Source organism: Staurois parvus, unplaced genomic scaffold (assembly GCF_062004578.1).
Source record: "Staurois parvus isolate SC_StPar_1 unplaced genomic scaffold, SC_StPar_1.0 ptg000302l, whole genome shotgun sequence".
NCBI classification, from domain to species: Eukaryota; Metazoa; Chordata; class Amphibia; order Anura; family Ranidae; genus Staurois; species Staurois parvus.
In genome coordinates this window covers 1,294,659-1,309,240 of record NW_028318098.1, presented here as the reverse complement: position 1 = coordinate 1,309,240, position 14,582 = coordinate 1,294,659, and the positions used below count along the sequence as shown (strand labels likewise).

Below are 14,582 nucleotides of genomic sequence, written 5' to 3'. Positions count from 1 at the left end.
GACCTAATGACTCTATGCTTACTGATATTGACTCTCACCAAGAGGTGGTTACATCTATCCGGGAATACTTTCAGTCTAACTCTACTCCTGATATATCTTCAGCCACACTATGGGTAGCACATAAGGCGGTCCTACGTGGCCGCCTTATCTCCATGGCCTCGTCCAGGAATAGAAAACAATGGCAACAAATACTACTTCTTACCTGAGAATTAGAAGCACACTATAGAAGTCATGTGGATAATCCATCTCTTCTTAATAAACAGTTGTTGTCCCAAAAGCGTTTAGAATTGAATACTCTGCTTTCCCAAAAGACTGAAAAAGCTCTCCGCTGGTCAAAGGCCTCATACTTGTTACATAGCAACTCAGCATCCACAATGTTTGAAAGGAAATTGAACCACTCTCTGCGCCCCCCACGTGTCTATAAGTTGTGCACCACCTCGGGTGCTATTTCCTCTCTACCTCAGGAAGTTTTGGGTATTTTTGAACACTTTTATTCTGGTCTATTAGCTCCTCCACAGTCAGATTCTGTTCCTTCATCTGACTCATGGCTGGATTCTATACCCCTCCCTGCCCTTACACCTTCTCAGCTTGCCTCTCTTAATGCCCCTTGTACTAAAGAGGAAATAACTTGTGCGATTAGTGCGCTAAAAAGTTCTACTGCGCCGGGTCCTGACGGATTCACCGCTTGTTATTATAAACATTTTGCCTCTATGTTGGCTCCCTATTTGATAACTTTATTTAATGATGTTTTGCAGGGGGGTAAGTTCCCTGAGGAGATGTTGTTGGCTAATATGTCTTTAATACCCAAACCACAGAGACCACTGTTTACCACAAAACTACAGACCAATCTCAGTAATGAATAACGATCTGAAAATATTTAGCCGCATTTTGGCGGACAGGTTGGCCCCTATTATCTCCTCTTTGGTCTCTCCAGACCAATCGGGTTTTATTTCTGACAGATTCATTACTGATAAAATTTGCCTCACACTAAATGTTATTCAAGATGCCAATTTACATTCTAAAGAGGTCCTGTTGATGAGTCTAGACATAAACAAGGCCTTTGATAGTGTGCTTTGGCCCTATTTATTTTCTTTGCTACGGAAAATGGGCTTCAGTGATGGGTTTTTGGCAGGCATACATGCCCTCTATGACTCCCCTAAAACAAGAATAAGGCTTCCTGGCTGTAGTTCTGACTTTTTTACATTGGGTAGAGGCACCCGTCAGGGCTGTCCTCTTTCACCCCTCTTGTTTGTGCTGGTGTTGGAACCTTTGGCAGTGGCGATCAAATCACATCCGGATATTTCTGGCTATCCTTTATTAATTTCACATTTCAAAATAAGTATGTATGCTGATAACATTATGCTTTTTCTTACTAACCCATTAATCTCATTGCCTAATTTATGTGCCGTATTAAACGATTTTGCTGTAACGTCAGGTCTCACTGTTAATTTCACCAAATTGGTGATTATGCCTGTTAATGTTTCTGATTCCCTAAGTGCATCTCTCCGTAGTTCTTTTCCATTTCGATGGGTCATGGACCGTATATCCTATTTGGGTGTTATTCTCACTCCCAGATACTCGGATATGTTTGCCGCTAATTATCCACCATGTGTATCGCGTCTCTCTACTCTGTTGAAGATTTGGCATGGTTACCATATTTCCTTTCTGGGTAGAGTCACGGCGGTTAAAATGAATATTTTGCCTAAACTACTTTATCTTTTCAGAGCACTTCCAGTCCAAAAACGTTTTTGGATCACTTTCAGCGGACTATTAACAATTTTATCTGGGGTAATAGGCGTCCACGTTTTGCTTCATTCATTTTGTACCGCTCACAACGGACGGGAGGTCTCGGACTTCCCAATTTTTGGCTATATTACCTCTTGGCTTGTTTTGCACAGCTATCACAATGGGCAACTATTAATTCTCAGACCCCATGGATCAAATTTGAGTCTCAGTCTATACGCCCATTCTACTTACCGGGTATTCTGTGGTCCAAAATCTCTCCTCGATCACTTACTTTCTACAACTCCATAGTGCCAGACTCACTGATGCTTTTGTCCAAATACAAACTTAAATTGAATCAAGTCTCTCTTATTCCCCCAGGGGTATCATTTTTTGGAGATCCTACTTTTGTCGCAGCTTTTTCCTCCCCTCAAACATTTTGTTGGTGGTATGATTGTTCCCTTATCAGATTATCTGATTTCCAAAGAGGAGGATCATATATTACCTTTGATATGCTACGTAAGTTTTTTGATATCCCTCTTCGTGAGTACCATCGCTACCGACAGATTAGACACTTTTTTAATTCACAGTTTGGCCTTATATCATCCTCCCCGATTTCTTTTTTTTAATGTATCAGCCGTGACTCTCCCAGAGGTAGGGATCTTATTTCTGATCTTTATTATCAATCTTTGACCTGTCTTTCTCATACACCCCCTTTATACAGACAAAAATGGGATGAGGATAGTGGTATCACCTTTTCGGATGAGGATTGGGATTCCATAGTGGATAACATATGTAAGTGCTCTAGATCTCTTTCTGTTCGTGAGACGGCCCTTAAGGTTTTAACCAGATGGTATTACAACCCATCAAGACTACATGTACTGTTTCCACAAACATCCCCCTTCTGTTTCTGGGGCTGTGGCCATACAGGAACTTTGGTTCATATATTTTGGGACTGCCCGACCATATCTTTGATGTGCAAGATATCTGAGGTGGCTACCTCACTGGCGGGTACCCGGGTACAATTGTCTATGCAGACCTGTTTATTGGGGGCTCATATCCCGGGGGTCTCTGATGCCCTTATGAGATTGATACATACTATATGTATTGCCACTTTATGGTCTATTGCCTTGCATTGGAACTCCAATACTGTACCCTTGGCCTCTGTTATACACAGAAATGATGCTGTAATGCTCATGGGACGTATTCACTATACTTTACTGGATAAGATGCACTTATTTGATAAAAAATGGGAGTCATGGAGGGATTATAGACACTTATTGCATGATTAATAACATTCCCAGTGAAAACTGAATGGCATATAATGTTGACAGATGTATCATTTAACCTAACCCATCGTTTACACATTTTATGTGCTTGCTATCTAATTTTTTTTCTATTCCTTTTCTCTCTTACATTAATATACTTTTCTGTAATGTACTATTCAAAAGTGCCTTGTTTTTGCTGAGTTTTTTTTTGAAAATGTACTGTTGTCTTACAGTCTACCTTTATACAATACAATTGTTTGTAAACAGAAAGTACCGTATTTTTTGCTCCATCAGACGCACCTAGGTTTTAGAGGAGGAAAACAACAACAAAAAATTTTCGGAACCAATGGACTGCAGACATAGTACAGGAAATTACCAGAGACTGCAGACATAGTACAGGAGACGACCAGAGACTGCAGACATAGTACAGGAGATGACCAGAGACTGCGTACACAGTACAGGAGACGACCAGAGACTGCAGACATAGTACAGGAGATGACCAGAGACTGCAGACATAGTACAGGAGATGACCAGAGACTGCAGATACAGTACAGGAGATGACCAGAGACTGCGGATATAGTACAGGAGATGACCAGAGACTGCGGACATAGTACAGGAGTTGACCAGAGACTGCGGACATAGTACAGGAGATGACCAGAGACTGCGGACATAGTACAGGAGATGACCAGAGACTGCAGACATAGTACAGGAGATGACCAGAGACTGCAGACATACTACAGGAAATTACCAGAGACTGCGGACATAGTACAGGAGATGACCAGAGACTGCAGACATACTACAGGAAATTACCAGAGACTGCAGACATACTACAGGAAATTACCAGAGACTGCGGACATAGTACAGGAGATGACCAGAAAATGCGGATATAGTACAGGAGTTGACCAGAGACTGCGGACATAGTACAGGAGATGACCAGAGACTGCAGACACAGTACAGGAGATGACCAGAGACTGCGGACACAGTACAGGAGATGACAAGAGACTGCAGACACAGTACAGCAGATGACCAGAGACTGCGGACATAGTACAGCAGATGACCAGAGACTGCAAACATAGTACAGCAGATGACCAGAGACTGCGGACATACTACAGGAGATGACCAGAGACTGCGGACATAGTACAGGAGATGACCAGAGACTGCGGACATAGTACAGGAGATGACCAGAGACTGCGGACATAGTACAGGTGATGACCAGAGACTGCGGACACAGTACAGGAGATGACCAGAGACTGCGGACACAGTACAGCAGATGACCAGAGACTGCGGACACAGTACAGGTGATGACCAGAGACTGCGGACATAGTACAGGAGATGACCAGAGACTGCGGACATAGTACAGGAGATGACCAGAGACTGCGGACATAGTACAGGAGATGAACAGAGACTGCAGACACAGTACAGGAGATGACCAGAGACTGCAGACACAGTACAGGAGATGACCAGAGACTGCGGACATAGTACAGCAGATGACCAGAGACTGCGGACATAGTACAGCAGATGACCAGAGACTGCGGACATAGTACAGCAGATGACCAGAGACTGCGGACATAGTACAGCAGATGACCAGAGACTGCGGACATAGTACAGCAGATGACCAGAGACTGCGGACATAGTACAGGAGATGACCAGAGACTGCGGACATTGTACAGGTGATGACCAGAGACTGCGGACATAGTACAGGTGATGACCAGAGACTGCGGACATAGTACAGGAGATGACCAGAGACTGTGGACATTGTACAGGAGATGAACAGAGACTGCGGACACAGTACAGGAGATGAACAGAGACTGCGGACACAGTACAGGAGATGAACAGAGACTGCGGACACAGTACAGGAGATGAACAGAGAGTGCGGACACGGTACAGGGGATGACCAGAGACTGCGGACACGGTACAGGGGATGACCAGAGACTGCGGACACGGTACAGGGGATGACCAGAGACTGCGGACACGGTACAGCAGATGACCAGAGACTGCGGACACAATACAGCAGATGACCAGAGACTGCGGACATACTACAGCAGATGACCAGAGACTGCGGACATACTACAGCAGATGACCAGAAACTGCGGACATACTACAGGAGATGACCAGAGACTGCGGACATACTACAGGAGATGACCAGAGACTGCGGACATAGTACAGGAGATGACCAGAGACTATGGACATAGTATAGGAGATGACCAGACACTGCGGACATAGTACAGGAGATGACCAGAGACTGCAGACATTGTACAGCAGATGACCAGAGACTGCAAACATACTACAGGAGATGACCAGAGACTGCAGACGTTTGGAGAGCAGGTACCCAAAATTGACAGGTACCTCCTCCCACTTCCACAGTGTTTTCCTCCCTCCCTGTAGTTTTCTGGGACATGTGACAGGTCTCAGAAGACTGCAGGACCATTCACAAAGTGCAGCGCTTCTCACACATGCGCAGAGGGCACCCGGCTGTAAAGCTGCAAGCTGTCACAGCCGGGTGCCCACACTAAAGATGTCGGCATCAGGGAGAGAAGACGGTGAGGACACCACTGGACAAAGGAACAGGTAGGACCGAGGAGCATGTTCTGCTGCACAGAAGAGCCGAGCGCCTGCCCCAGTATTCTAACACGGCGGTAATGACGGGGGAATACCAGGCTGGCCGCTCCATATTCGCTCCATAAGATACACAGAGATTTTCCTCCATTTTTTGGGGAAAAAAGTGTGTCTTATGGAGCGAAAAATACGGTAAAAGCTGTGGAAATTCCAATGTATATACCATAGTTTGTAGACGCTATAACGTTCACACAACCAATTAATATACACGTATTGGGATTTTTTTTACCAAAGACATGTAGCAGAATTTATTTTGGCCTAAATGTGCGACTAACTTTGAGTTTATTGTATATTTCGTATAACCAAAAGTGAAAAATATATATATTTTTTTCAAAATGTTTGGTCTTTTTTTGTTTATTGAACAAAAAGTAAAAACCACAGAGGTGATCAAATACCACCAAAAGAAAGCTCTATTTGTGTGAAAAAGGGGCATACATTTCATTTGGGTACAGCATTGCATGTAGCGCAGAGCCGACCAGAAAAATATGTCCTGGTCATGAAGGGGGTAAATCTTCCAGAGGGAAGTAGTTAATCTCTCCATCCATGGGGACATCTATATAGTATATACTCAGATGTATGCTGAGCAACTTGTTTTTTTTATATGAAATATTAATTATTGATGATATGATACCATAGATTACCTCTGTCTGCCTCATGAAGCTGATTGAGCAATGAGTCAAACAGCAACACGCCTGCTCCATGGTTTGGAGAAGTCATCCAGCAACTATGAGAGTAGAGTGGCATTATGTAATAGGACGACCATGTCCTACATCAGGTAATCTATGTTAAAGTGTATATCAACCCAAAAGAGAGAAAATGTAATATACAGTATTGCAGCTTAGCAATTCCTATATGTGGTGGCTGCATTAGTTTCATTTTTAGGGAGCAAAACAGAAAATGAATGCAGCCTCCACACCTAAGGATCAGTAAACTGCAATTATATACTTTTATTTTTGGGTTCAGATACACTTTACACTGTAAGAACCACCAACTATTCAGTGACACACACAAGGTATTCCTAAATAGGACTGTTGGGTCTCTGGACTGTGAATAGAGGATACGGAACAATATGTACCCCACCACACTGCAATCCACAGTAATTCAGCACAATATAGTACAATATAGAAAATAACTCTCCATAGACAGACCATCAGCTCTCCCTAAACTACTACAACACTCACTGACAAATGGCTGCTGGGAACTCACCTTTTTATAACCATTTTCGATGGGCTCATGTAGCTTCACTCTACAGGGCAGCCGCTCTGTGCAGAATCACATATATATTTACAGTATGTGATATTGCATTTTCGGGTAGGGGGTGCTTGCGCACACCTGCCTGCCCGGCAGTGCTGTGATTTGTCACAGCACATGCCATTCACCGGGTCCTGGCCAGTGATTGACCACCGGCACCCAGCAATCAGCTCTCAGTCGCACAGAACACAACTCTGAGTGTAAACAGCACAAAGCTGTGTTCAGTGACGGGGGATCTAGTTGTTGTTTTTTTTATTACCTGCTAAGCAGGGAATGAACACAACTAGATGCCCAGTAAAAGCAGCACACAGTACACACACAAACACTTGTTAGGCAGATATGTAACCCCTTGATTGCTCTTGATGTTAACCTCTTCCTGCCCAGTGTCATTAGTATATCATTAGCACTGATCATTGTAATAAGGGCACTGGTGATGTCAGTGGCAGTTAGTTAGTTCCCACAAAGTGTCAGTTAGTGTAAGACTGGCCGCCTCACTATCGCAGTCCTGTTATAAGTCGCTGATTGCTGCCATTGCTAGTATTACAATTTTTTTTCAAATTCCAGTATATATTCCATAGTTTGTAAACGCTATAACTTTAACACAAACCAATCAATATACACTTATTGGGATTTTTTATACCAAGGCATGTAGCAGAATACATTTTGGGCAAAACTGTTTAAGAGATTTGATTTTTTTTAATTGAATATATTTTGTAGCAAGAAGTAAGAAATCTTTAAATTGTTTACATTGTTGTTTTTTTTTTCTTTTATATAATAAAAATAATAAAAATTCCCAGTGGTGATCAAATACCACCAAAAGAAAGATCTATATGTGTGAAAAGATATAGATTTTGCTTGGGTATAGTGTTGCATGACTGCGCAAATGTCAGTTAAAGTAGAGTATTGCCTCATAGCAAAAAACGGCCTGGTCATGAAGGGGGGCAAATCTTCCAAAGGGCAGGTGAATAATGAGGGGGCTGGCACATAAAGCCTCCAGGATTGGTCCTTCTAAGCCAGCTGACCTAAGTTCAAAGCCTGAGCAGTGCATTATAATGACAAAGAATTGCATTAGTTCTCCAGGCTGGTGAACCTCAAACATGCAGGATTCACTGCAAACCCGTGATAGCGCTGAACCTGAAACGTATCCCTAGTGATGACAGGCCGGTATCATGGGAAGCCATTTGTAATAAGAGGGGCTCTATGATCTCCAGATATCAGACAATATCAGTTGGACTATTTGGAATTGTGTATCCTGAAAAAATGTATTTATGAAATATTTCTTTATTGTTCTTCTTGCAGGATGAGGATGACAGTTTGTTTTCCTTGAAGCAAATTAAAATTTACATCAAGAGAAAAGGTAACATGCTAAAAAATGTAAACTGTAAGGATATTTTAACAACAAATTAAACTTGTCAGCACAGTGTTCAGATGTAAATGTAATAGTCCAAGCCTAAGGGTCATTCCATCCAAAACTGACATTTCAGTGTTTAGTTAATGCTGGAAGGTTAAACCCCGACAGTCTCTTCTATCTCTTGGGAGTTCCCAGGTATGCACACTTGCAGTGGAGACTATGAGAAGTTCTCACAATACTTGTCCTGAGTTCCAGGGTCTGCATATCTTCTGTGCCCATTATGAGGAGTTCCACCATCCCTCCACAGAGTTCCCAGATCTACATACCTGCTGTGCCCATGAGGGATTCCCACTATTCCTGAGCTGAGTTTCCAGATCTGAATACCTGTGGTGCTCTCTATGTGGGGTTCCCATTTTCTGTGCTGAGTTCCCCAATCTGCGCACCTGCTGTGCCCAATATGAAGACTTCCCACCATCACAATGCTTAATTTCTCGATCTGCACAATAGTTATGTCCATTATGAGGGGATCTCACCATCTATTCCGGATTTCATATTTATTCTCTGTTGTGGAGAGTAAACTGGAGGAGCTGAAAAACACAAAGGTGAGTGGAACACCCCAAACTCTCTTGTGGACAAAAACAGAGTAAAATTAAGCAAAAGATCTCACTATTGTAAGAAGTAGAGATGAGCGAATCGAACCAGGCGAACCGGAATTCGATACGAATTTCAGGAAAAATTTGAATCCGAATATTTGCCTACTTCGGGTGCGCGAATCAAATTTTTCCCGATCAGCCGGCAAAAGTGTCCCTGCAGAGAGCTCCGCTATTTCTGACATTTCTCTGACAGTTCCTTCACATGTACAGCGGTTGAAACATTGTATCTATTAGTTTCCATTTAGGATACAGATGTTTCAACCGCTGTACATGTGAAGGAGCTGTCAGAGAACTGTCAGAAATAGAGGAACTCTGCACATACACTTTTTGCCGGTTTGGAATTCTTATTTTCATCCTTCTTCTTCTTCTTCATCCTCATCCTCATCTTCTTCTGAGGATGAGGATGAGGATGAAGAAGAAGAAGAAGAAGAAGAAGTAGGATGAAAATAAGAATAATTCCAAGCCGGCAAAAAGTGTATCTGCAGAGCTCCTCTATTCTGCAGATACACTTAGAGGAGCTCTGCAGATACACTTTTTGCCGGCTTGGAATTAATCTTATTTTCATCCTACTTCTTCTTCTTCTTCATCCTCATCCTCATAAGAAGAAGAAGAGGATGAGGATGAGGATGAAGAAGAAGAAGAAGTAGGATGAAAATAAGAATAATTCCAAGCCGGCAAAAAGTGTATCTGCAGAGCTCCTCTAAGTGTATTTGCAGAATGTCATTTATGGAAAAAAATAGATACAATGTTTCAACCGCTGTATGGAGTGAGTGTCCCAGAACTGTCAGAAATAGACTATTTCTGACGGTTCTGGGACATTCACTCCATACAGCGGTTGAAACCGCTGTATGGAGTGAATGTCACAGAACTGTCAGAAATAGCTTATTTTTGACAGTTCTGGGACACTCACTCCATACAGCGGTTGAAACATTGTATCTATTTGTTTCCATAAATGGATCCATTTATGGAAACAAATAGATACCATGTTTCAACCGCTGTATGGAGTGAGTGTCCCAGAACTGTCAGAAATAGGCTATTTCTGACAGTTCTGGGACACTCACTCCATACAGCGGTTGAAACCGCTGTATGGAGTGAATGTCACAGAACTGTCAGAAATAGACAAACTGTCACAGAACTGTCCTTCTTCTCATCCTTCTCCTTCTTCTCATCCTTCTTCTCATCCTTCTTCTCATCCTTCTCCTTCTTCTCATCCTTCTTCTCATCCTTCTTCTCATCCTTCTCCTTCTTCTCATCCTTCTCCTTCTTCTCATCCTTCTCCTTCTTCTCATCCTTCTCCTTCTTCTCATCCTTCTCCTTCTTCTCATCCTTCTTCTCATCCTTCTCCTTCTTCTCATCCTTCTTCTCATCCTTCTTCTCATCCTTCTTCTCATCCTTCTTCTCATCCTTCTCATCCTTCTTCTCATCCTTCTCCTCCTTCTTCTCATCCTTCTCCTTCTTCTCATCCTTCTCCTTCTTCTCATCCTTCTCCTTCTCCTTCTTCTCATCCTTCTCCTTCTTCTCATCCTTCTTCTCATCCTTCTCCTTCTTCTCATCCTTCTTCTCATCCTTCTCCTTCTTCTCATCCTTCTCCTTCTTCTCATCCTTCTCCTTCTCCTTCTTCTCATCCTTCTCCTTCTTCTCATCCTTCTTCTCATCCTTCTCCTTCTTCTCATCCTTCTTCTCATCCTTCTCCTTCTTCTCATCCTTCTCCTTCTTCTCATCCTTCTCCTTCTCCTTCTTCTCATCCTTCTCCTTCTTCTCATCCTTCTCCTTCTTCTCATCCTTCTCCTTCTTCTCATCCTTCTCCTTCTTCTCATCCTTCTCCTTCTTCTCATCCTTCTCCTTCTTCTCATCCTTCTCCTTCTTCTCATCCTTCTCCTTCTTCTCATCCTTCTCCTTCTTCTCATCCTTCTCCTTCTTCTCATCCTTCTCCTTCTTCTCATCCTTCTCCTTCTTCTCATCCTTCTCCTTCTTCTCATCCTTCTCCTTCTTCTCATCCTTCTTCTCATCCTTCTTCTCATCCTTCTCCTTCTTCTCATCCTTCTTCTCATCCTTCTTCTCATCCTTCTTCTCATCCTTCTTCTCATCCTTCTTCTCATCCTTCTTCTCATCCTTCTTCTCATCCTTCTTCTCATCCTTCTTCTCATCCTTCTTCTCATCCTTCTTCTCATCCTTCTTCTCATCCTTCTTCTCATCCTTCTTCTCATCCTTCTTCTCATCCTTCTTCTCATCCTTCTTCTCATCCTTCTTCTCATCCTTCTTCTCATCCTTCTTCTCATCCTTCTTCTCATCCTTCTTCTCATCCTTCTCCTCATCCTTCTCCTTCTCCTCATCCTTCTCCTTCTTCTCATCCTTCTCCTTCTTCTCATCCTTCTCCTTCTTCTCATCCTTCTCCTTCTTCTCATCCTTCTCCTTCTTCTCATCCTTCTCCTTCTTCTCATCCTTCTCCTTCTTCTCATCCTTCTCCTTCTTCTCATCCTTCTCCTTCTTCTCATCCTTCTCCTTCTCCTTCTTCATCTCCAAGGGCATTTAAATTAAAGGTACAGTGTTCTGCACTAATTAAAAGGCTCTCTGAAGCCTAGAAACCCTTTTTATAAGTTAACTTTGTAGCGAATTAATTCGCATCGAATCAAATTTCTTCCTGAAATTCGCCGAGTCAGCCGAATCGAATTTTTGAAAAATTCGCTCATCTCTAGTAAGAAGCATGATATATTAGAAACCAAGGCTGACCAGACTCCACCTATATTATCGGGGGGGGGGGGGGGGTAGACCTTTTAAGTCCAGCACTAAATACTTCTGTATTTAGAATAAGTATAAGTATAAGTATCATTGTTATCTACGTGCAGAACTGCTCTCTGTGTACTGTGTCCCTGTGTTCTAGTCCATCTCCTGCTCAGCACTGTATACTAGCAGTCTGGTTTTTATCTAAGACCATCTACACCCAGTATTCACCCCGGACACAGTAACCCCATGCAGGTTGTATCTTTACCTAATATTATATTCTTGAGTACTAGTCCTAGTCTTGTTCCTTTCATCCATTTTCATTAGTCCCTACTATAATCAGTTGGTCCATGGTGTTATGGCCTAAACTGACTTCTGTCCATACAGAACAACCATTTTCCTTGATAACCCTACTTGTATTTTTTTCATTGCTTGTTTGGGAAATGCTCCTTATGATCCTCAGCTGGGCTGCCTTACAAATCAGTATATTAGTCTAGGCAGGTATGGAATCGTTCTCTTTGTATCCCAGCTCTAGCCATGTCCAGCCATGTTTCCTATGTATACTATCCCCTGACCACACATCATTTGTCTTCCTATACTTGTCAGTCACGATCAGATATAAACTATCTGTCTCTTTTTGCTTTACAGAGGAGAACTTCATAGGTAAATATGAGTTTACAGAAGCCATGGTTACTCCACTCGGACAATCATTTACCAGTCAAGAAGTGAAATTTAGGGTTAGGCCTGAGGTGAGCGTTGTGTTCGTGGATGTCAAGGTTCAGGTCTTTGAACTGGAAGGGGACAGTTTTGGAAGAGGTAAGTCACTCTATAAGATGACAATATCAACATTCATTATGTAGCATTTTTTCAACAGTAAAAATGTATTAAACATTTTTCATGGTTACAAAATGACCATGTACAAGAAACAGTACCACATCTCCGTTACAGCACAGGAATGTAGCAAAAAGGAAGACATGCAGCATACAGAGTCCTCATGAGATTATATCACATAACAGTCGATACAGCAAAACACATATGAGAAATATCACCATTACATTCATAGATAAACTTAGCATTATAAATAAAAAGGGAGGTGAGAGGCAAGATCAGGTAGAGTTTATCCATGTGGGCCAGATTTTATAATGCTTAGTTGGACAACCTCTCATCATATACGTCAACTGAGCAGAACACCAGGCATTATAGGATGGAGCAGTAGGAAGTTTCTATTTGAGAAGGATCTTCCATCTATCATAACAAAATACATAAAGAAGTAGAAGTTTGTTATGCTTTTGAATAGAAATATTGTTATGAATACCCAGCAATAGCACAAGAGGATCTGGTGTTAGGGGGTAGGCCCGATACCACTGCCAACTTTGCCGCAACCTGTTTTCAAACACCAGGCGACAGTGCCATATCATATGATAGAAGGTACCAGTGTCACTATGACATTTATTATTTATAAGAGGAGAAAGGGCTGGGTTGATAAGATGTAACTTCTGGGGACTATAATAGTATATTCTATGGGGAAATTTCAATAGGACAAATGTGTCTCTAGAAGAGATCATCAATTTATTGTATCAAGTCACCCCGTCCTCTCACGTCCTTCCTCTGATAGAGCTGGTATATGGCTCATCCACTTTTGGAACAGAAATCTTAGAGCCATGGTGAGTTAAGAAGAGGGTATGTATAGAAGAAATATTTTTTTGGAGACCGGGCATTCTCAATAGAGATTCAAGGGGATATTGCTGGAGAGATAGTGAGCGAAGAAATCAAACTCTAACTGTATGCCCAATGTGGAGATATTAGAAGAAATTCTGGTTTGGAAGACCATAGTCCTCTTTCAGAGAATTATTGGTATGGAGTTTACCCACCTGTAAAAGTTGGTTAAGATCATGGTTACCCACTCTCTACCAGACAATAGGGTCAGGGTGACTAGTTAAAGAATAAGCATAGGACTGTTCCATAGAGAGGTATGCTAGTACCAGAATTCAGGAATTAGGTATCAGTTAGTAATAGATGACCAGGCCCTCAATGTAGCCTCAATTTGAGTTGGGCAATAATGGGGGGTGACATAAAGATCTAGGAAATACTTAAGTTCAAGAGAAACATGAATTACTAAGTATTTAAACTGTCACATGGACAAAAAACAGATGATTTCTGAGGGATGTGGTTTTAGTGGCCTTGAGGATGGACTTGCCACACTGAGTACCTGCTCCCGGCCTGCATTCAAAAGCCTGTTACTCTTAAAAATACTCATAAATGTGAGCAAAAAAAGAAGCAGAGGGGCCCAAAACCCCTGTGCACCCTATCCACTTCATAACTGCTCCTCTGCACATCATCACAGAGTACTTCAACCACAGAAGACAAGCAAGACTAATCGCACCCCCCACAGCCAAATCACCTGCTGCACGATCTTCAGTACACTGCTCAGAGGGTATGGTAAGTTCTCCCCATTCCTCCACACTTCCAGCCATCAGCCCCTTCTTCCCATGCTGCTAGGACATAGAACACATAGAAAGCTCACCCTCCTACAGGTCCCATACCTGGCAGAAAGGAGATACATCAAATGTAGCTCAAAAATCATTACACAGAGAAGGTAAGTATGACCTGTTTGTTATTTAAAAAAAAATAAACCTTTAGTATTGCTTTAAGATCCACTGGTCTAAAACATCTATTGACTTGTACTAACTCATGGCAGGTAAAACGAGGGAGATTTATAGATGTGGTTGTAGTAGATATCTATGTTTTCAATTATACATGGTAAAACCTCATTTATATCCACAGCTAATAGTAATAGTTGGTTGATTGAATTGTTTCTGGACTCAATATGTCATCTACAGTATATTATAGAATGCCCCTGTAGTCTACAATATGTTGTACATAATATGCAAATGTTATGGAAACGTCTAAATAACACAGGTTCAGTATACACACAAACTTCTAAAAGCATAGTCTATCTAGACTTTTTTCACAATATCATATGAATGCCCAATAGTATTC

The 14,582-nt window shown here is 42.1% G+C and overlaps 1 pseudogene; it reads left to right on the top strand.

The window, feature by feature from the left end:
• Nucleotides 1–14,582, top strand: part of LOC149457844 (uncharacterized) — a 472,748-nt pseudogene that overhangs the window by 186,851 nt on the left and 271,315 nt on the right.